The 23,522-nt window shown below is 36.4% G+C and overlaps 1 protein-coding gene across 8 annotated transcripts in view; it reads right to left on the bottom strand.

The window, feature by feature from the left end:
- NOL4 (nucleolar protein 4) overlaps nt 1-23,522 on the bottom strand; it is a 394,246-nt gene that overhangs the window by 28,626 nt on the left and 342,098 nt on the right. The window lies entirely within an intron of this gene.

Raw genomic sequence — 23,522 nt, 5'->3', positions numbered from 1 at the left:
TGCTGCCACAACCAAGAAGCCTGTGTGAGAGCACAGGTCACTATTCAAACCCCTCTTCTGGGGAGCCTGTGCAGCCTGCCACTGCCAGGGTCCGGGGATCCAGGGACAACTTCCCCGGGAGAATGCACGGCGCGCCTCAGCCTGGTGCAATGTCATGCTGGCCTCTGCCGCTGCAGGCTCGCCCCGCACTCCGTACCCCTCCTTCCCTGCAGCCTGAGTGAGCAAGAGTCCCCGAAGCAGCTGCTCCTTTAACCTCGTCCTGTCTGAGCCAAGAACAGAAGCCCTCCGGCAACCTACATGCAGAGACGGGGCCAAATCCAAAGCTGAGCCCCAGGAACTGTAAGAACAAAGAAGAGAAAGGGAAATCTCTCCCAGCAGCCTCAGAAGCAGCAGATTAAAGCTACACAATCAACTTGATGTACCCTGCATCTGTGGAATACATGAATAGACAACGAATCATTCCAAATTGAGGAGGTAGACTTTGAGAGAAAGTTTTATTATTTTTTCCCCTTACCTCTTTTTGTGAGTGTGTATGTGTATGCTTCTGTGTGAGATTTTGTCTGTATAGTTTTGCTTCCACCATTTGTCCTAGGGTTCTATCCTCCCATTTTTTTTCCTTAAAAATTTTGTTTTTTCTTAATAATTATTTTTTATTTTAATAACTTTATTTTATCTTCCTTTATTTTATTTTATCTTCTTTCTTTCCTTCCTTCCCTCCCTCCTTCCTCCCTCCCTCCCTCCTCTTTCTTTCTTTCTTTCTTTCTTTCTTTCTTTCTTTCTTTCTTTCTTTCTTTTGTTCTGTCTGTCTTTCTGTCTTCTGTTCTGTCTCTCCTTCTTTCTGTCTTTCTTTCTCTCTTTCGAGTTTTTCTCCCTTTTATTTTGAGCCTTGTGGATGAAAGGCTATTGGTGATGCAGCCAGGAGTCAGGGCTGTGCCTCAGGTGGGAGAGCCAACTTCACGACATTGGTCCACAACAGACCTTCCAGCTCCACATAATATTAAATGGTGAAAATCTCCCAGAGATTTCCATCTCAACATCAACACCCAGCTTCACTCAACGACCAGCAAGCTACAGTGCTGAACACCCTATGCCAAAGAACTAGCAAGACAGGAACACAACCCCATCCATTAGCAAAGAGGCTGCCAAAAATCAAATAAGTCCACAGACACCCCAAAACACACCACCAGACATGGACCTGCCCACCAGAAAGACAAGATCCAGCCTCATCCACCAGAACACAGGCACTAGTCCCCTCCACCAGGAAGCCTACACAACCCACTGAACCAACTTTAGCCACTGGGGACAGACACCAAAAACAACGGGAATTACGAACCTGCAGCCTGCAAAAAGGAGACCCCAAGCACAGTAAGATAAGCAAAATGAGAAGACAGAAAAACACACAGCAGATGAAGGAGCAAGATAAAAACCAACCAGACCTAACAAATGAAGAGGAAATAGGCAGTCTACCTGAAAAAGAATTCAGAATAATGATAGTAAAGATGATCCAAAATCTTGGAAATAGAATAGACAAAATGCAAGAAACATTTAACAAGGACCTAGAAGAACTAAAGATGAAACAAACAATGATGAACAACACAATAAATGAAATGAAAAATACTCTAGATCGGATCAATAGCAGAATAACTGAGGCAGAAGAATGAATAAGTGATCTGGAAGATAAAATAGTGGAAATAACTACTGCAGAGCAGAATAAAGAAAAAAGAATGAAAAGAACTGAGGACATCTCAGAGACCTCTGGGACAACATTAAACGTACCAACATTCGAATTATAGGGGTTCCAGAAGAAGAAGAGAAAAAGAAAGGGACTGAGAAAATAGTTGAAGAGATTATAGTTGAAAACTTCCCTAATATGGGAAAGGAAATAGTTAATCAAGTCCAGGAAGCACAGAGAGTCCCATACAGACAAATCCAGGGAGAAATACGCCAAGACACATATTAATCAAATGGTCAAAAATTAATTACAAGGAGAACATATTAAAAGCAGCAAGGGAAAAACAACAAATAACACACAAGGGAATCCCCATAAGGTTAACAGCTGATCTTTCAGCAGAAACTCTGCAAGCCAGAAGGGACTGGCAGGATATATTTAAAGTGATGAAGGAGAAAAAACTACAACCAAGTTTACTCTAACCAGGAAGGATCTCATTCAGATTTGATGGAGAAATTAAAACCTTTACAAACAAGCAAAAGCTGATAGAGTTCAGCACCACAAAACCAGCTTTAAAACAAATGCTAAAGGAACTTCTCTAGGCAAGAAACATAAGAGAAGGAAAAGATGTACAATAACAAACCCAAAATAATTAAGAAAATGGGAATAGGAACATACGTATTGATAATTACCTAAAATGTAAATGGACTAAATGCTCCCACCAAAAGACACAGATTGGCTGAATGGATACAAAAACAAGACCCTTATATATGCTGTCTACGAGAGACCCACTTCAACCTAGAGACACATACAGACTGAAAGTAAGGGGATGGAAAAAGATATTCCATGCAAATGGAAAACAAAAGAAAGCTGGAGTAGCAATTCTCATATCAGTCAAAATAGAATTAAAATAAAGACCATTAGAAGAGACAAAGAAGGACACTATATAATGATCAAGGGATAGATCCAAGAAGAAGATATAACAATTGTAAATATTTATGCACCCAACATAGGAGCACCTGAATACATAAGGCAAATACAAACAGCCATAAAAGGGGAAATCGACAGTAACACATTCATAGTAGGGGACTTTAACAGCCCACTTTCACCAATGGAGAGATCATCCAAACTGAAAATAAATAAGGAAACACAGGCTTTAAATGATACACTAAACAAGAGGAACTTAATTGATATTTATAGGACATTCCATCCAAAAACAACAGAATACACATTGTTCTCAAGTGCTCATGGAACATTCTCCAGGATAGATCATATCTTGGGTCACAAATCAAGCCTTGGTAAATTAAAAAAAATTGAAATTGGATCAAATATCTTTTCCGACCACAACACTATGAGACTAGATACCAATTACAGGAAAAGATTTGTAAAAAATACAAACACATGGAGGCTAAACAATACACTACTTAATAACGAAGTGATCACTGCAGAAATCAAAGAGAAAATTAAAAAATACCTAGAAACAAATGACAATGGAGACACGACGACCCAAAACCTACGGGATGCAGCAAAAGCAGTTCCAAGAGGGAAGTTCATAGCAAGACAATCCTACCTTAAGAAACAGGAAACATCTCGAATAAACATCCTAACCTTGCACTTAAAGCAATTAGAGAAAGAAGAGTAAAAAACCCCCAAAGTTAGCAGAAGGAAAGAAATCATAAAGATCAGATCAGAAATAAATGAAAAAGAAATGAAGGAAATGATAGCAAAGATTAATAAAACTAAAAGCTGGTTCTTTGAGAAGATAAACAAAATTGATAAACCATTAGCCAGACTCATCAAGAAAAAGGAGAAGACTCCAATCAATAGAATTAGAAATGAAAAGAGAGAAGTAACAACTAACACTGCAGAAATACAAAGGATCATAAGAGATTACTACAAGCAACTCTATGCCAATAAAATGGACAACTTGGAAAATGGAAAAATTTTTAGAAATGCACAACCTGCCAAGACTGAATCAGGAAGAAATAGAAAATATGAACAGACCAATCACAAGCACTGAAATTGAAACTGTGATTAAAGATCTTCCAAAAAACAAAAGCCCAGGACCAGATGGCTTCACAGGCGAATTCTAGCAAACATTTAGAGAAGAGCTAACACCTATCATCCTCAAACGCTTCCAAAATATAGCAGAGGGAGGAACACTCCCAAATTCCTTCTACGAGGCCACCATCACCTTGATACCAAAACCAGAACAAGGATGTCACAAAGAACGAAAACGACAGGTCAATATCACTGATGAACATAGATGTAAAGATCCTCAACAAAATACTGTCAAACAGAATCCCACAGCACATTAAAAGGATCATACACCATGATCAAGTGGAGTTTATTCCAGGAATGCAAGGATTCTTCACTATACGCAAATCAATCAACATGATACACCATATTAACAAATTGAAGGAGAAAAACCATATGATCATCTCAATAGATGCAGAGAAAGCTTTCGACAAAATTCAACACCTATTTATGATAAAAACCCTGCAGAGAGTAGGCACAGAAGGAACTTTCCTCAACATAATAAAGGCCATGTATGACAAACTCAGAGCCAACATCATCCCGAATGGTGAAATACTGAAAGCATTTCCACTACGATCAGGAACAAGACAAGGTTGCCCACTCTCACCACTCTTATTCAACATAGTTTTGGAAGTTTTAGCCACAGCAATCAGAGAAGGAAAGGAAATTAAAGGAATCCAAGTCGGAAAAGAAGAAGTAAACCTGTCACTGTTTGCAGATGATATGATACTATACATAGAGAATCCTAAAGATGCTATCAGAAAACTACTAGAGGTAGTCAATGAATTTGGTAAAGTAGCAGGATACAAAATTATTGCACAGAAATCTCTGGCATTCCTGTATACTAATGATGAAAAATCTGAAAGTGAAATCAAGAAAATACTCGCATTTACCATTGCAACAAAAAGAATAAAATATCTAGGAATAAACCTACCTAAGGAGACAAAAGACCTGTATGCAGAAAATTATAAGACACTGATGAAAGAAATTAAAGATGATGATACAAATAGATGGAGAGATATACCATGTTCTTGGATTGGAAGAATCAACATTGTGAAAATGACTCTACTACCCAAAGCAATCTACAGATTCAATGCAATCCCTATCAAACTACCACTGGCATTTTTCACAGAACTAGAATAAAAAATTTCACAATTTGTATGGAAACACAAAAGACCCCGAATAGCCAAAGTAATCTTGAGAATGAAAAATGGAGCTGGAGGAATCAGGCTCCCTGACCTCAGACTATATTACAATGCTACGGTAATCAAGACAGTATGGTACTGGCACAAAAACAGAAAGATCAATGGAACAGGATAGAAAGCCCAGAGATAAGGTGAACATATGCGTGTGGGTTTATCTTTGATAAAGGAGGCAGGAATGTACAATGGAGAAAGGACAGCCTCTTCAATAAGTGGTGCTGGGAAAACTGGACAGGTACATGTAAAAGTATGAGATTAGATCACTTCCTAACACCATACATAATGATAGGCTCAAAATGGATTAAATACCTAAATGTAATGCCAGAAACTATCAAACTCTTAGAGGAAAACATAGGCAGGACACTCTATGACATAAATCACAGCTAGATCCTTTTTGACCCTCCTCCTAGAGAAATGGAAATAAAAACAAAAATAAACAAATGGAACCTAATGAAACTTCAAAGCTTTTGCACAGCAAAGGAAACCATAAACAAGACCAAAAGACAACACTCAGAATGGGAGAAAATATTTGCAAATGAAGCAACGGACAAAGGATTAATCTCCAACATTTATAAACAGCTCATGCAGCTCAATAGAAAAAAACAAACAACCCAATCCAAAAATTGGCAGAAGACCTAAATAGACATTTCTCCAAAGAAGATATACAGACTGCCAACAAACACATGAAAGAATGCTTAACATCATTAATCATTAGAGAAATGCAAATTAAAACTACAATGAGATATCATCTCACACTGGTCAGAATGGCCATCATCAAAAAATCTAGAAACAATAAATGCTGGAGAGGGTGTGGAGAAAAAGGAACACTCTTGCACTGCTCGTGGGAATGTGAATTGGTACAGCCACTATGGAGAACAGTATGGAGGTTCCTTCAAAAAATACAAATAGAACTACCATATGACCCAGTAATCCCACTACTGGGCATACACCCTGAGAAAACCATAAATCAAAGAGTCATGTACCAAAATGTTCATTGCAGCTCTATTTACAATAGCCCAGAGATGGAAACAATGTTCATCATCAGATGAATGGATAAAGAATATGTGGCACATATATACAATGGAATATTACTCAGCCATAAAAAGAAATGAAATTGAGCTATTTTTAATGAGGTGGATGGAACCAGAGTCTGTCATACAGCGTGAAGTAAGTCAGAAAGAGATAGACAAATACCATATGCTAACGCATATATATGGAATTTAAGAAAAATAAATATCATGAAAAACCTAGGGGTTAGACAGGAATAAAGACACAGACCTACTAGAGAATGGACTTGAGGATATGGGGAGGGTGAAGTGTAAGCTGTGACAAAGCGAGAGAGTGGCATGGACATATATACATTACCAAACATAAAATAGATAGCTAGTGGGAAGCAGCTGCATAGCAGAGGGAGATAAGCTCGGTGCTTTGTGACCACCTAGAGGGGTTGGATAGGGAGGGTGGGAGGGAGGGAGATGCAAGAGGCAAGAGATATGGGAACATATGTATATGTATAACTGATTCACTTTGTTATAAAGCAGAAACTAACACACCATTGTAAAGCAATTATACTCCAATAAAGATGTAAAAAAAAAAACAAAACAGTATGGTAGACTTGATAGGTGGATTTTACCACACACTTAAAGAAAAATGAATGCCAATCCATCTTAAGCCCTTCCAAACACTTGAAGAGGTGGGGACAGTTCAAACTCATTTCATGGTGGAAGAACTTTCTGGATACCAAAGCCGGAGAAGGATACTACAAGAAAAGAAAACTATAAATCTATATCTCTGATGAATATGGATGCAAAAATTCACAGGAAAATATTAGTAAACTTAATTCAGCAACACATTAACAGAATTATACACCATGACCAATTGGGACTTATCCCTGGGATGCAAGGGTGGTTCAATATATGCAAATCAATAAATGTGATACCTCATATTAATAGCATGGCAGAAAAAATATCATATGATCATCTCAATAGATGCAGAAGCATTTGACAAAATATGTCTTTTCATGGTAATTAAAAAAAAAAACCCTCAACAAATTGTGTATAGAAAGAACATAGCTCAACATAATAAAGGCCATATAGGACAAAACCAGAGCTAACATTTTACTCAATGGCAAAACACTGAAAGCTTTTCATCTAAGATCAGGAACAAGACAAGAGTGTTGACTCTAACCAATCTTCTTAAACATGGTACTGGAAGTCCTAACTGGAGCTATTAGGCAAGACAAAGAAATAAAAAGCATCTAAATCAGAAAGAAAGTGGTAAAACTGTCATTATTTGGAGATATTATTAGTTTATATATAGAAATTTCTAAAGACTCAACCAAAAATAACTGTTGGGAATAATCAACAAATTCAGTAAAGTTGCAGAATATAGAATCAACATCCAGAAATCAGTTATGTGTATTTTTTATGGTAATACATTTGCATTTTATTCTATAAAAAATGTGAAACCACTGATTTTTTCTTTTTTTAATTCAATTTATTTAACCTAAAAACGTGTTTATGTAACTACCAATGAAACATGTGAAAAAGAAAATGATCCCATTTGCAATAGAATAAAGAATGTAATACTTATAAATTTAACCAAGTGAAAAATCTATATAATGAAAACCACAAGACCTTGATGAAAAAAAAATTGAAGACACAAATGGAAATATATTCCATGTTCACAGATTAGAAGAATTAATATTACTGAAATGTCCATACTACCCAAAGCCATCTATAGATCCAACACAATGCCGATCAAAATTTCAATACCTTTTTTTTACAGAAATAGAAAAATAATCCTAATAGCCAAAGCCATCATGAAAAAGAAGAATAAAGATGGAAGCATCAAACTTCCTGATTTCAAACTACACAATAAAGTTAGAGTAAATAAAACAGTATGGAACTGGCATAAAAATAGACACATAGACAAATGGAAGAGAAACAAGAGCCTAGAAGTAAACCTCTGTATATACAGTCAACTAATATTTGACAAGGGAGCCAAGACCACTCACTGGGGAGAGTGTTGGGAAAATTGAAAAAAATGATGCTGGGAAAATTGAAATTGGAACCATATCTTACACTGCTCACAAAAATTAGCTTGAAATGTATTAAAGACATACAAGAATACCTGATACCATAAAATTCCTACAAGAAAATAGGAAAATCTACTTAACATTGGTTTGGGCAATTATTTTTTTGGATATGACACCAAACGCACAAGCAATAAAGGCAAAAATCAACAAGTGGGACAACATCAAATTAAAACTTCTGCACAGCAAAAGAAATCATCAACAACAAAATGAAAAGGTAAACTACAGAATGAGAAAACATATGTGCAAACCACATATCCGATAAGAGGTTAATATCCAGAATACAAAAATTCTTACTCAATAACAACAAAAAAAATACAATCCAATTAAAAAACGGCTCCCTGACTTGAGACTATACTACAAAGATATATCCATCAAGACAGTATGGTACTGGCACAAAAATAGAAATATAGATCAATGGAACAGGACGGAAAGCCCAGAATAAACCCACACACCCATGGTCAATTAATCTATGACAAAGGAGGCAAGAATTTACAATGGAGGAAAGACAGTCTCTTCAATAAATGGTGCTGGGAAAACTGGACAGCTACATGTAAAAGAATGAAACATTCTCTAACATTAGAACATTCTCTAACACCATACACAAAAATAAACTCCAAATGGATTAGAGACCTAAATGTAAGACCAGACACTACAAAACTCTTAATGGAAAACATAGGCAGAACACTCTCTGACATAAATCGCAGCAATATCTTTTTCAATCCATCTCCCATAGTAATAAAAATAAAAACAAAAATTAAAAGATGAGACCTAATTAAATTATAAAGCTTTTGCATAGCAAAGGAAACCATAAACAAAATGAGAAGACAACCCATGGAATGGCAGAAAATATTTACAAACGATGAGACCGACAAGGGATAAGTCTCCAAAATTTACAAACAGCTAATGTGGCTTAATACCATAAAAACAAACAACCCAATCAAAAAATGGGCAGAAGACCTAAAGAGACATTTCTCCAAAGAAGACATACAGATGGCCAAGAGCCACATGAAAAGATGCTCAACATTGCCAGTTATTAGAGAAATGTAAATCAAAACTACACTGAGATATCTCACACCAGTCAAAATGGCCATTATCAAAAAGTCTACAAACAATAAATGCTGGAGAGTGTGTGGAGAAAAGGGAACCCTCCTACATTGTTGGTGGGCATGTAAATTGGTACAGCCACTATGGAGGACAGGATGGAGGTTCCTCAAGAAACTAAAAATATAGCTACCATATTATCCAGCAATCTCACTCCTGGGCATATATGCAGAGAAAAACATGGTTTGAAAGGAAACATGCACCCCAATGTTCATTGCAGTGATGTTTACAATAGCCAAGACATGGTAGCAACCTAAATGTCCATTCACAGGTGAATAGATAAAGAAGATGTGGTACCTATATACAATGGTACTAAGCCATTAAAAACAATGAAATAATGTCATTTTCAGCAACATGGATGGACCTGGAGATTATCATATTAAGTGAAGTAAGTCAGACAGAGAAAGACAAATATATGATATCGCTTATATGCAGAACCCAAAAAAGTGATACCAATGAACTTATTTACAAAACAGAAACAGACTCACATATTTAGAGAATGAACTTAAGGTTACCAGGGGGGAAAGGTGAGGGGGGAGGGATAGATTGGGAGTTTGGGATTGATATGTACACACGGCTATATTTAAAATAGATAACCAACAAGGATCTACTGTATAGCACAGGGAACACTGCTCAGTATTATGTAACCACCTAAATGGGAAAAGAATTTGAAAAAGAATAGATACATGTATATGTAAAACTAAATCACTTTGCTGTACACTTGAAACCAGCACAATATTGCTTATCACCTATACTCCTATAAAATAAAATGTTAAATAAAACGGCAGAGGAACAAAATAGACATTTTTCCAAAGAAGACATCAAAATGGCTAACAGGTACTTTCAGATGCTGAATGTCACTTATCAACAGGGAAAGGCAAATCAAAACCACCTCACATGTGTCAGAATGGCTGTCAAGAAAACAAGAGAAAACAAGCATTGGTAACGATGTAGAGATAAGGGAATCCTTGTACATTGCTGGTGGTAATGTAAATTGGTTCAGTCACTGTGCAAAACAGCATGGAGGTTCCTCAAAAAATTAGAACTATCATATCATCCAGCAATTCTACTTCTGGAAATCAAAACAGGATATTGAAGAGATATAACCACTTCCATGTTTATTGCAGTGATATTCACACTAGCCAGATGTGGAAACAACCTAAGTGGTGTCTGTTAATGGATGAATGGATAAACAAGTAGTGGCATATACATATAAACTACTTGTTTATATACCATTACTTGTGTATCCATATATATATATACACACACACACACACACACATATATATACACACACAATAGAAAATTATTCAGCCATGAGAAAGAAGGAAAAATCCTGCCATTTGCAACAACACTGGTGGATCTTGAGGGCATTATACTAAGTGAGATGTCAGACAGAGAAAGACAAATACTGTATGATATCACTTATATGTAAAACCTAAAAAAATCTAAATTCATAAAAACATATTGCAGAATGGTGGTTACCAGGGTCTGGAGGGTGGTGGAACTGGGGATATGCTGTTTATGGTTACGAACTTGCAACAAGTAGTAAATAAGGTCTAGAGATCTAATGCACATCACAGGATGGTAGACAACAATACTGTATTTTAAACTTCAAAGATGCTAAGAGACTAGAGCTTAATTGTTTCCACCCCCAAAAAGAGATAATTATTTGACATGCTAGAGGTGTTAGCTAACACTATGGTGGAAATCATATTGCAATATATAAATGTATTAAATCAACAAATTGTACACCTTACACTTACCCAAATGTCAGTTATATCTCAATAAAAATAAATGTCCACATTTAATTTACAATTATCCAAAACTATGAAGAAAACAAATAACTCACGTGAAATACAAAGTATTTACGCTGAAAGATTATCCTTATCTTTTAGTCAATAAAACTTGGAGGTAAAAATACAGATTCAAGGAATGTAGAATTTTAAGAAGCAGTGTTTGGAGACAGAGTGCACATGCCTGCATTCCCTCAGTAATTTCTTATCAAATATTTGCTTTGTCAACAGTCAAGAGATATAAATGTTAAACAGGACCATTCTTATGAATCTAGACAAAATATTTTTTTGCGCATGTGAAGGGAGATGGGATTGATGAAATCAATCCATGGAGGTCAATGTCCTCCTCCAATTTCTCATCTTTGTTTTTAAGTTGCAATGAAAGCAAATTAATATTTTACAGGAAACAGAAGAAATCATGGGAACAGGCCATCGTTGGACAGAGTGGGGGAGAACAGCCCATGGAAGATGAGGATATGAATGAGGTGATTATTATAAACACAGAAGAATATGTTTGCTTGGAAAGAGCACACCAAAAATAAATATAGTATGACTTTTTCCTAATTATAGACACACTGCGTTTATAAATATGTTTTCAGGAACTGTGTTAAGAAAACATGATTATTCCTACCATATTTCTTCAAAGAACAATGAAGAGAAATTAATATTGCCAGAAATAGGCACCAGAAAAAAAATCCCTAGAGTAGTGTACAAGCTACCTATAGATACATTCAGAGTACTGAAGAGGATTATATTCCCTAATGGGCTTAAATTACCAGAAATAATTTGTTTCTCCCTGTGACCATAGCGATATTGGTCAGAATGTTAGTCATGACACATTTAATTTTGTAATCTTTTGTTAATTCTGGGTCTGAGTGAGTGGACCAAATAGCAGCTCAGGAGGCAAAGTTGCACTGTGTGAATGCACAAGTTCTAGCACTTGTACCTGGATGGGAGAAAGGGTTTCAGAAAAAGCCTTTGTATATTAGTCAAGAACCAAATGTCATTTTAAATGACTGTGTGCCTTGAAATCACAAAAGGAAATATTAGCATTCTAATTGTAATCATACTTGGAATTTGAATTTTTTAACATGCAAGAGAAAAAAATAAGGCAACTCTGGCTTTCCTACGCTCTTAGGCAGACTCAAGATCTCTAAGGAGGCTAAGGGAGCAGCCCGGTGCCTGTTTCAGAAAGGTGCATCAATACCTGAACCCAGGAAGGAGGAATATAGAAAGTAGCTAATTCAATTTCCATATAGAGAGTGGTATTTCTGACTTCCTAGAAAAGTAGAACATTCTGAATTCCCCAAGAGACCTCCTTCCTGGAGCTGAGGGCTGGCAAGGCCAGGAAATTTTAACTGGTTTGTTAGATTACCAGAGGACATGTCAAAGTTCAAAGGAGGTTGTTAAGAAAAGCAACCCAAGCCAACCATAATGAACTCATGCCACCTGGAAAGCCCCTGAATGGTATACCAGCAGGCTCAAGAAGAAAGGTCTGAGAATACTAACAAAGTCTTTTCTTTCCATCTCTTCAGTGAGTAGGCACAAACACAAAATTCTCAAGAGGGTCTTAAGAGTACATAAGATCCATTTTACTGCAGAGAACAGGCTTTTAGAAAGCTTCTGCCAGAAAGGCCTGATCAATATTGAGCTATAAAATCAATTACACGTGCTGGGCAGTCCAGGGAAAACACAAGGTCACTCACCTCTCTTTTCAGAGCCCTTTCTCTGAGGCTCCCTGATCTACAGAAACCTGCTGGAAGATATGAGGGCTCAGTCAGATAAACTGAAAGATGCTTCATTTTATTTTGCAGATAATTCATATCATTTTCCAGCAAATGGTTAACATAATTTCCAAGCATTAAAATTTACAAATAAGCATCATCTCGCTGAAACTCTATGTATCTCAATATACGTGTGTGCAAAAAATTCAGTCTCAGTTGAATTCTAGGTTATTATTATAGTATGTGGAAGAACTGGAAAAACAGAATGAGCTCAGTGTCAAAACTGTGGTCACATTTCAAATATGTGGAGTTTAGGCTTGCTTTCTCTAAATGCATAATTACAAATTCTGTTACAATGAAATTCTGTAAAAATTTGTTTCTGGTTTTCAAGTAATCCCAGCCTATGCCAAAAGGTTTTCAACACCTATGTTACAAGTTATTATTAGCTCTTCTCAGACTGCTAAGATAACTGAAAGTTATTTAAAAGCTGAGTAGTTTGAATTAAAAGCATTACTATTTAAGAATCACCAATTAAGTTTTCATAAGTTTATTCACTGACCTCATTTAGTTCATTGAGGAGTGAATGATACATAATTAAATGCAAGGAGCCAATGAAATAAATGTAGAAAAGGTTTTCTGCAATAAGAAAGCCAACCAAGGGTCAATACAATGGTGTAGGTGAGACAATTAGAGCCTAGAGTCAGTGCTATTCAATAGAAATTTCTATGGTGATTGAAATGTTCTGTGCTGTTCAATACAGTAGCCAATCACCACTTTGGCAGTTGAACACTTGAACTGTGTCCTAGTGTGACTGAGGAACTGAATTTTAAATTTTATTTAATTTTAATTAATTTGAACGTCAATAGCCACATGTGGCTAGTGGCTATCGTACTGGATAGCACAGATGTTGATAAACTTGTATTTGAAAGAAATGCAGAATAATCAAAATAAGGACAATCAGTAGTATTTAAAGTATGAAAATACTCTGATTCAAAGTCAGGTCATCAAAGGAACACACATGGGAGAAATGGACTTACTAAGAATAGTTACAATAATTGGGGCACAGGGATGGAAAAATCTCTAGATACAAATGAAGTTCCCACTATGTGCTGTAGAATATGCTTTGACAACTCAGTGAGGTTTACTGGAACTCTACTGAGATATAATAACTGCATAATCCCAATCATGTTGACTTCAATTAGATCACACAATTGCCTTTCTTCACATACTGTGTTATCATCATGTGGATCTTCCCCATTGTGTAAAGGACATATGAATTACCCAGAGGGCATTGCTTAATTTTTGTGAACTACTTTAGGCTCTACTCTATAAAATCATGATCTACACAGTTCTACATAACAGATCTTATGTATTTTTCACACCCGAAACACCCAGCTGGTCTCCCGGAGCAAGATGGTTTTCTCTCCATGCATTTGCACTCCTTGTTTCCACATGGCTAGTGAGCCAGAACAAGTTATTAAGGAGGTAAGGTCAAAGTAAAAAGTATACCTTCCCAGTTCCCTACATAACTATGTTAAACATTTCTTTCCTGAATCAGAGGACTTAAACTGAATACATTTTAAAACAGAACATACATGGGTATTTCAAAATATTTGTCGCAAATATTTGATATGAAATACTTTTCTTCCAGTATTGTGCTCTTTGGAGTATTAAGAGGAAAAGACAACAAACACTAAGAAGATATCCTCAACTTCAACTGATTTTCCCCATGCTCAATTAGATTTAATTAAGTTCTCTAAAGAGGCACAATATTTTATTGAAATCATTTCTTTCACTGAGTCATTCATTTATCCATTTACTATTCATTGAGCCATAATATAAGATGGTTACCTACTGACACTGATGATATGATGGTCAGAAAATGTTACCTTGCTTGCCCTCAGACTGTACAATCTAGCATAAAAAAGAGCACATAATAGGTTAAAAAAAAAGAGGTATGCCTACAGTATCATGGGGACATAAAGGAAGTAAAGTTAATGGGTGAAGCAACCAGAAAATAATCATAGAGAAGGTAATAGCTAATACAGATCAGGTGCGGGGGAGGGCATTTCTGTGTGAGATAACCTCAGAAACAGACAATAATATCTGTGGGGTTGAAGAATTCACTCTTAAATAATTAAAGATGAGGTTTCTTGGGATACCTGGATCAAGCTATGTGGCAGACAACGGGATATAAAATCTGAAGCTCAAGGCAAAGCACGGGGGAGATTATGCAGCTTCTGGCATATTCTGAAGTTGAAACCATGGTGGGCTCTCCTTTGAGCAGTGTGCAGAACAAGAGGATTAAACTGACGAGGGAAGGATGCTAGGAGAAACCCAGCAGGAAAGGGCGTGGGTCGAGGGAAAGGACTCAAGGCAGCAGGAGAAGAATTATCTGGTGATCAGGTGACATGGAAGCCAAGAGAGTGGATGTTTCAAGGCTCTAGTTATCGACAGATTCAAATATACCCAAGACATCTGGTAAGATCAAGGGCAAAAAGCATTCTTAGTTTGGCCATAGATGGAATCACTGATAGACTCAACCGGACCAGTTTCAGCCAAATGTTGGCATAAGCAAGTTACAGTGGATTGAAGAGTAAACGGTAGATGAGGAGGGAAGACAGTAAATGAACAGAAGCACTCCTTTGAAAAGTTCAGATGAGAAGTGATGTTTCAGAATGTGGATGCTGAGGGACAGCAATAGCCACATACCAAGCCCGTCACACTATTGTGAACCAGCTCTAGTGTGGTGGTGAATCTTATGGCCAAGCTCCTTTAGGCTCATAATTAGAGGCTGTGATCCAAAGCATCTTAACAGCTGACAATCCTCAATATTAGTGAGGAGCAAAGAAGATCACAGATATAAAGATTTGGGCAAACTAGAAATTGCTATACAAATGTTAGTTATTATGGTCATTACTACAATTTGGTCTTGTTAGATTGCGATCTGTGTATCAGCCCAGTTTACATGAGGGTTGAAAAACAAATCGAAAAGTCTGCCCGATGGGGTTTGTGGAGAGGAAACATCAGTAGTTAACTTACGCATTTTGCATATAATTTAGACTCAATAGATCCAGTGGATGACTGCAGCGAACAATTGCCCTCTTTAGACAGCTCACTGTGAACTTCCTGATAGAAAGAAAGCATTCCAAAGTCCTATGTAATTGGATGTGATGATAATGGCAGGATTGGCTGCTTGCTTGCTTCTCATTTCAGTGGGATGATTTGAATAAGTTCTTTATAAAAACTGTAACTGCTGTCATTTTGATAACACTCCAACTTGAAAATTTGGATTGTTGGGTGCAGACCCTTGCCAGCTCTAAACAAATGGAGGTTGGCTAACAAAGGATTTGAAGCGCACCCTTTCCACGCTATGAAGTCTCCAACATGGGCAAGCTTTTACTATTGCTACCATATTCAAACTTAAGCAGGAGTTCATAGAACTCTTTGGAGTCTTCCTCTTTCACCCACAGAATTGTCAACTTCAACCACTGAGCCCTTTGCTTTATCTAAGATAAACCCTTCACCGTGCCATCCAATATATATCAGTAATTCTCTTTGTATTTTTTTTTGACTTTGGCACTAGGTGTTCTATTTTTAAAAATTTATTCACTCATTAAGCCAATATGATTGAGCACTTACTATATTTTTGGCCTTATTCAAGGGATGAATAAGACAGAGTTCCTGCTTTCAAGGAGTGCACATCTATTTAGGGAAAAATATTTGAAAACACATGTCATAATACAGTGAGATAAGTGCTAGAATAAAGGTACATGCAGGAGAGTGATTAATCTTCCAAAGCGTGGAAGAGTGAGTGGCAAGGTAGAGTAAGGTTTCACAGAGGAAGTACGATTTAAATCAGTCTTAAAGAGTTTTGATGTTTAGACAAGAGGAGGAGGAATGTTTTATCTTTTTGATCTGTTAGTTTCTTAATGTCAGTGATTCTGCCTTATTCAACTTGTTTTCTCTTAATGCACCAGCTATAGATGGAATGTTTGCATCCCCCTCCCCCCACCAAATTCATTTGCTGAAATCTAATCTTCAGTGTGATGGTATTAGGTGGTAGGGCCTTTGGGAGGTGATTAGGTCATGAGGGTAGAGCCCTCATGAATGAGATTAGTGCCCTTATCAGAAAGAGACCTCAGAGAGCTCCCTCATTCCTCCACTATGTGAAAGGGGCACAGTGAAAAGATGGTTCTCTATGGAACAGGAAGCAGACTCTCACCAGACAGCAAATCTGCCAGCACCTTAATCTTGGACTTGCCAGCCTCCAGAGCTGTGAAAAAATAAATGTCTGTTGTTTAAGCCACCCAGTCTATGCTATTTTTGTTATAGCAGCCCGAACAGACTAAGAAAGTACTTATTACAGTGAATTGAACATGAGAACCCCCAAATATTTGTTAAATTAAATCCAAATGTTTTTAAGGTATCCTTTTCCATTCTTCTGCCTTCACATTCTTCTTGAACATAGTATAACCTGCAGAGTTCATGTTCTTATTACATTAGTTTAAAAGGTTCTGCAAATACTATATCTCTTTCAATCTTTGCCCTCCTGTTTATGCTACCAACTCAAATTACCTCCCAGTTTCTCCATTAATGGTCTGAATTCTGATTGTCTTCATCTGCTTTATAAATTAAGTCACATGTGTAACTAATTCAACTTGGTCTCTCGAAAGTTGCTGCTCCCTTCCACACTTTTCAGAATATCTCTACAAATTCTAAAATTAAGTATTCTCAAACTTAGATTAACTGTAGTTGTCAGCCATCAGATATGATGTTGGCATCTCATATCATGCTAATCTTCTGCTATGCCTTTTTAGCTCTCAAGATTTATGTATATGTATATAGTTTTTTTCCCCACAGCTCCAAATCTGTTATAGGGAATGACTATTCTGATGTTTTACAAATGAAAAACGAAGCTAAAGATAATACCATGTTTAAAAGTCAGAATGTCTGGGGTTCCCAGAATTTATGAAGAAAGGCCCAAAATAAAGGGATTTGCAGGTCTGATCAATCTAGGTGCCCTCCTGTGGTTAAAAAAGCAAAAACTAAACAAAATCAAAACAGCAGGAGCCAATACCAGTGTTACAGGTAGAATGTGTTTTTGAGAAGAAATGTTATTTAAAGCTGCTTCACAACATGAAATTAACCATTTGCCTTGCTACCAGTACTATAGCTAGAATCCTTTCTCAAACGTGAGCTAGAGAAACTCTCTTGGGTTTAAGCCTAAAGTTGCTATTTGCTTAGACTAGTCTTTGCCTTTCTTTTTCTTTTTTCACTCAATTACACTCAGTCCAAGGCCATTGCTCAAAGAAAGCCGCCTCATTTTAAATTTGCTGCATGCCATTCTGGTTATTCTCTTACTCCGGTTTCTTCTCAGCAATACACGATCTGAATTGCTCAGAGTTGTTCTTTGTTGTGTCTTTAAGAGATCTTTATCTCACCATACAAAAAGTCAGAAGATGCATTAACTAAACACCCAAAAAGTCAACCTGTGTGAGCAAGTCATCTAATTTTCCTGGCCTGTTTCTTTCTTAATAGCCTTTAAAAAATAAAGACGTTGCTATTAAATTATTTTTCAAGTCCATTTAGATTCTATCATTCTATGGTGCTGAGGTTTTTTTTTGGGGGGGGAGAATTATATACAAGGCAGACCTCATCACAGCACCATAGTACCTACATTCAAATGACAAATTTATAAAAAGTGTTTTCTAATAAAACTTTCTATAAAAACTGCTCACTTATATGGCTGCATACCTGGAACCTATGCCAGATTTCCTATGTGGCTTTCGACCATCACTGAACAATACAACTGGGGACTGAATACCAGTGTATTGTGATTACATGTGTGTGGGTATATGTATGTGCACTGTGGTACATGCTTCAAGGGACAAATTCGGGATGCTATTAGAGTTATGGCTATACCTGATCTAGACGTGGAGTTCAAGATTTAAAAATGAGCAATAAATGAGGGATGTAGGGGTAAAAAATGATCAAAGAAAACTTCAGGAGGGAGGACCCTGAGGCATGAAGAGCTGGGTAAGGTCATTTTTCTAAGAACAATGACAGCCCATAGAAGGGCTTTAGATAATGAAGTAATATGATCAGGTTTTCCTTTTCTTAAAGATTATCTTGGTTTCTCTGTGGAGAATGGGTAGAAGGGCAAGCAAACTTTTGGAGCCGTACTCATTAATAATTCACAGCAACATTTTCTCTTTAATTTCCCTCTCAATTTTTACTCTTGATCGGAAGTTGCTCCAAAGTTCTCTCCTCTCTTCTCAAAAAAACTCTCTAAAAATATTCTCACTTCATGTGTTCAATCTTTTCCCTCATTGTATATATTTTCTTTCTCCTCACCAGTAGCTCCCTGCCTTTTTCATCAAAACACAACGCTTCCTCCAACTTGCTGAATAAATCAAAGGAGCAAAGTGGGCCATGAAATGTGCAGTCCCACAGGATTCTGCTCAGAAATGTCTCGCGATTTGTTTAATGCTCTGTTGTCACCATCCTGAAATTCTTAACTCTTAAATAAGAGGCCCCACATTTTTCATTTGGCGTTGGGCTCCCACAGTTACTTAGCCATTTATGGAGTAGAGATAAATTATTTTGGTTGTGTTTGAGTAAACATTTTTTCTATACTCTTTTTTTTTTTTTTTTTTTTTTTGCGGTACGCGGGCCTCTCACCGCTGTGGCCTCTCCCGTTTCGGAGCACAGGCTCCGGACGCGCAGGCTCAGCGGCCATGGCTCACGGGCTCAGCCATTCCGCGGCATGTGGGATCTTCCCAGACCGGGGCACGAACCCGTGTCCCCTGCATCGGCAGGCGGACTCTCAACCACTGTGCCACCAGGGAAGCCCCTGTTCTATACTCTTTTACATGTCATTTCCATGTCCAAAGCTTTGTCCAGTTCTCTTCACTTTTAGTATCAACATGATAACCTAAGTTACCACTGTCTTTTCCTGATCCTGATATTACATAAATAATTAATATTAGGCAAAATAGACTTTAAAACAGTTTCTAGATATAAATAGGGATATTTTACAATGATAAAAGCATCAATCCTCTGTCAAGAGGATATAACAATATAAACAATATCTGTACCTAATGACAGAGTGCCAAAATAAATGAAACAGAGCTGTCAGAATTAAAGGCAAAAATAAATAATTCAACAACAGTAGTTGGAGATCCCATTACCCTTCTTACAACAATGAATATGAAAAACTAGGCAGATGATCAACAAGAATACAGAAGACTTGAACAACACTGTAAACCAACTAGGCCTAATACCATTTACAAAATACCCTACTACCAATGGCAGAATATACATACTTCTCAGGTACACGTGGGGCATTCTCCAGGATAGACCATAATCCGGGTCATTAAACCAGCTTCAATAAACATGAAAGGATTGAAATTATACAAAGCCATTGACAGAAGAAATTTGGGAAATTCACAAATACATGGCAATTAAACAACATACTACTAAATAACCAATTGGCCAAAGAAGAAATGATACAGGAAATTAGAAAATACTTTGAGGTGAATGAAAGCAAAAATATAACATACCAAAAATGTAATGCAGATAAGGCAGTGCTTAGAAGGAAAATTATAGCTGTAAATGCCTGTATACAAAGAGAAAAAAAGACTTGGAATAAATGTCTTAACTTTTCAGGTTAAGACACTGGAAAATAAGAGAAAACTAAACTTAATGTAAGCAAAATGAAGGATATAATAAATATGGGAGTAGAAATCAACGAAATAGAGAATAGAAAAGCCATAAAGAAAATCAATGAAACCAAATGCTTGCTCTTTGAAGAGATCAAGAAAACTGACAAACCTTTACCTAGAATCACCAAAGAAAGGGGAGGACACTCAAATAACTAGAATCAGAAATGACAATAGGAGCATCACTACTGACCTTACAAAAATAAAAAAAGATTATGAAGGAGAATTATGAACACTTGTATCAATAAATTAAATAACTCAGCTGAATGGACAAATGCCTGGAAATACACAAACTACCTACCTGACTCAAGAAGAAAGAGACAATATAAGTAGACCTCTAACAAGTAAGTAGAGATTGATTTAGGAATCAAAAACCCCCCAGAAAAGCCCAGGCACAGATAATATCAGTCCTGAATTCTACCAAACACATAAAGAATATCACTAATTCACAAACTATTCCAAAAAATAGAAAAAATATAGACAAATGTTTTAAGGAAAACATTCCATCTACAATAGCATCACAAAGGGAAATATTTAGCAATAAAATTAACAAAAGAAGTGTAAAACTCATACTGTAAATACTGTAAGACTTGTTGAGAGAAATTTTAAAAGGTTGAAAGACAGCCCATGTTCAGTCTGTTATTTCCTCAAAATGTTAAACATAGAGCTACGACATATATGAACTAGCAATTCCACTCTCAGGTATATACCCCAAAGAATTGATAACACATATACGTTTATAGCAGCATTATTCATAGTAACCCCAAAGTGGAAAAAACCAAGTGCCCATCAGTTGAGCTAAACAATTGATGAATTGCTAAACGAAGTATGACATATCCATAGAATGGAATATCATTTGGCAATAAAAAAAATGAAGCATTGATACATGCTATAAGATAGATGAACCTTGAAAACATCATCTAAGTGAAAGAAGCGAGACACAAAAGACCACATATTGAATGATTCATTCATTTATATGAAATGTCCAGAATGGGAGAATTTCTGGAGACAGTAGATTAGTGCTTACCAGGGGCTATCACTTACTTCAGTACTCGCTTCCATTATATTCTATTACACAGATGGTCAGCTCATTGGTTTACAATGTGGCCTCTCACGTCAGAATGCTTGTGTCCAAATCCTGGCCCCTCCTTTTATTATTAAGGAGGGATTTTTGGCAAGTCACTCAACCCTCTGAGCCTCACAAAGTAGGTTTCAATCATGTTAGAAAAAAAGAAAGCGGTAGCTAGGCATGATTTTTTCAAGTGGGGGCAAATTCAGTTTTATAAAAAATTTCCCCCAAATTGCAGAATATATCTCACAGGACTATATAAGGATTGAATGGAGACTACACTGAAAACCATAATGACACAATAGGTGGTAGTTATTGTTATTAATGTTCAATAACTTAATTTCCTAAGTGAACAATTTTTCAAATCTAAAAAATTTATGTCAATAAAATCTTTAGTGACAAAACTTTTTTTCCCCCAATTTTTTGATTTGGTGGTTAAGTTCTGAACTACCTACCAATTCTTACTTATATAAAATATTTAAAAAGAAGTGTTAGCATTTCCAGCTTTATGGGCTAAAAGAAGGCTTAGCTTTTGTTTATGTTTATGTTTTTTCTGGTCTTGGACTTGCTCTTTCTTGCTGATTTACTGTTCAAATAAAAATAAGAGTTGAAAACAGCTGAGAAGGCTCACTAGCTGGCTTTGGAAAAACTGAATATACACTTGAAACTTAATTTTTTTTTCTGAAATAAGTTGCTTTGTTTTTCTCTTCCACTTCAGGCACCCGTCTTTTGAGCTGGAGGGCAATTGATATAGACTAAATCTCAGTAATCCTGTCCTTACAGGACCTTTAATTTTAAGGCGGACCAAAGAGCCCCAGCCTCGCAGCAGAATCACTCCTGAATACACTCGGAGCATGGTTCTAGTATTGTAAAGGTAAGTAATTTTCTAGAGTATATACTCATTTGATACTAATAATGCAATTTTCTCCCAAATATATTAGAAGCTCATCAAGCCTAATTCAAATTTTCAAATTGGTCTTTGTTTCCAGGCATTTTCAGTGGAAAAAGATAGGAAGTATGTTTTTCTTTTAAAACAAAACTACACTGAGCTCTCAATGATACTACCTATTCAAATACAAGATTATGGAGTTTTTGCTTAAACTTATTGATTTTACACCTGTATCTACTTTGCCCTCTGCTGAAAATCCCAGCTTTCGCTGATACAAACATAACTACAAATTTGCTTTAAACTATAATACACAGACAACAGTTCCAAAAGAATAATATCATTACTGAAAATAGTTTAAGGTTTTATCATAAGCTTTCATGCTGTGGTGTCAAATTATGACTTTCGAAATCACTTAGAAAAGTTCCTATCTATGGGGCTGTGCCAACCACTCATTAAACAGATAACGTCCATTTGCATAATTTTTCTTTCAATATTAGGGATTCTTAAAATCAGATTGTTTAATAATTATGTAAATACTCAAATTGTTTCAAAGTTAAATTTACAAAACAAAGTATGAAAACCAAGTATACTCAGAGAATTCTGGCTTGTATTCCTTTCTTCATACTGTTCCTCCCCCATTCCTGTCTCTATGTAAATTTAAAAAATATATATATATCCTTCTTTAATGAATGTTAGCATACTATAAGTACTTTTCACTATCTGGAGTATATAAAGATACCTTACTTTTTATAGCTTCATGTTATTCTCTTATTTGGATGCACTATAATTGAATCAACTAGCCATCTCTTGATGGACATTTTTATTGGTAACCCTTTTTTGTGCATTTATAAATAACACGGTAACAAATAGCCTTCTGCATATGTCTTCTTGTATTTTTGCCAGTGTATCTTTGAGATAAACTGCTAACAAGAGATTCCTAAAGAGACTGCTAGGTCAAATGGTAAATGCATATTTAATTTTCCTAGATATTGTCAAGTTTACTTTAAATTTCTGTATTTCTGCAAGCAATGCATGAGAGTACTCATTTCCTCCATAGCATTGTCAAAGCATATTCTGTAAATATTCAGACTTTTGTTAATCTGACAGAAGCTGCATTTCTCTTATTAGGAGTGGGTTTGAGTAGCTGTATTTAGGGGACATTTGCAGTGCTTTCTATGAGAATTGTGTGTTCATATTTCTAGCCTTATTTTTTA

The sequence above is a fragment of the Lagenorhynchus albirostris genome, chromosome 14 (assembly GCF_949774975.1).
Source record: "Lagenorhynchus albirostris chromosome 14, mLagAlb1.1, whole genome shotgun sequence".
Taxonomy (NCBI): domain Eukaryota; kingdom Metazoa; phylum Chordata; class Mammalia; order Artiodactyla; family Delphinidae; genus Lagenorhynchus; species Lagenorhynchus albirostris.
This window is presented reverse-complemented; position numbering and strand designations above follow the sequence as displayed.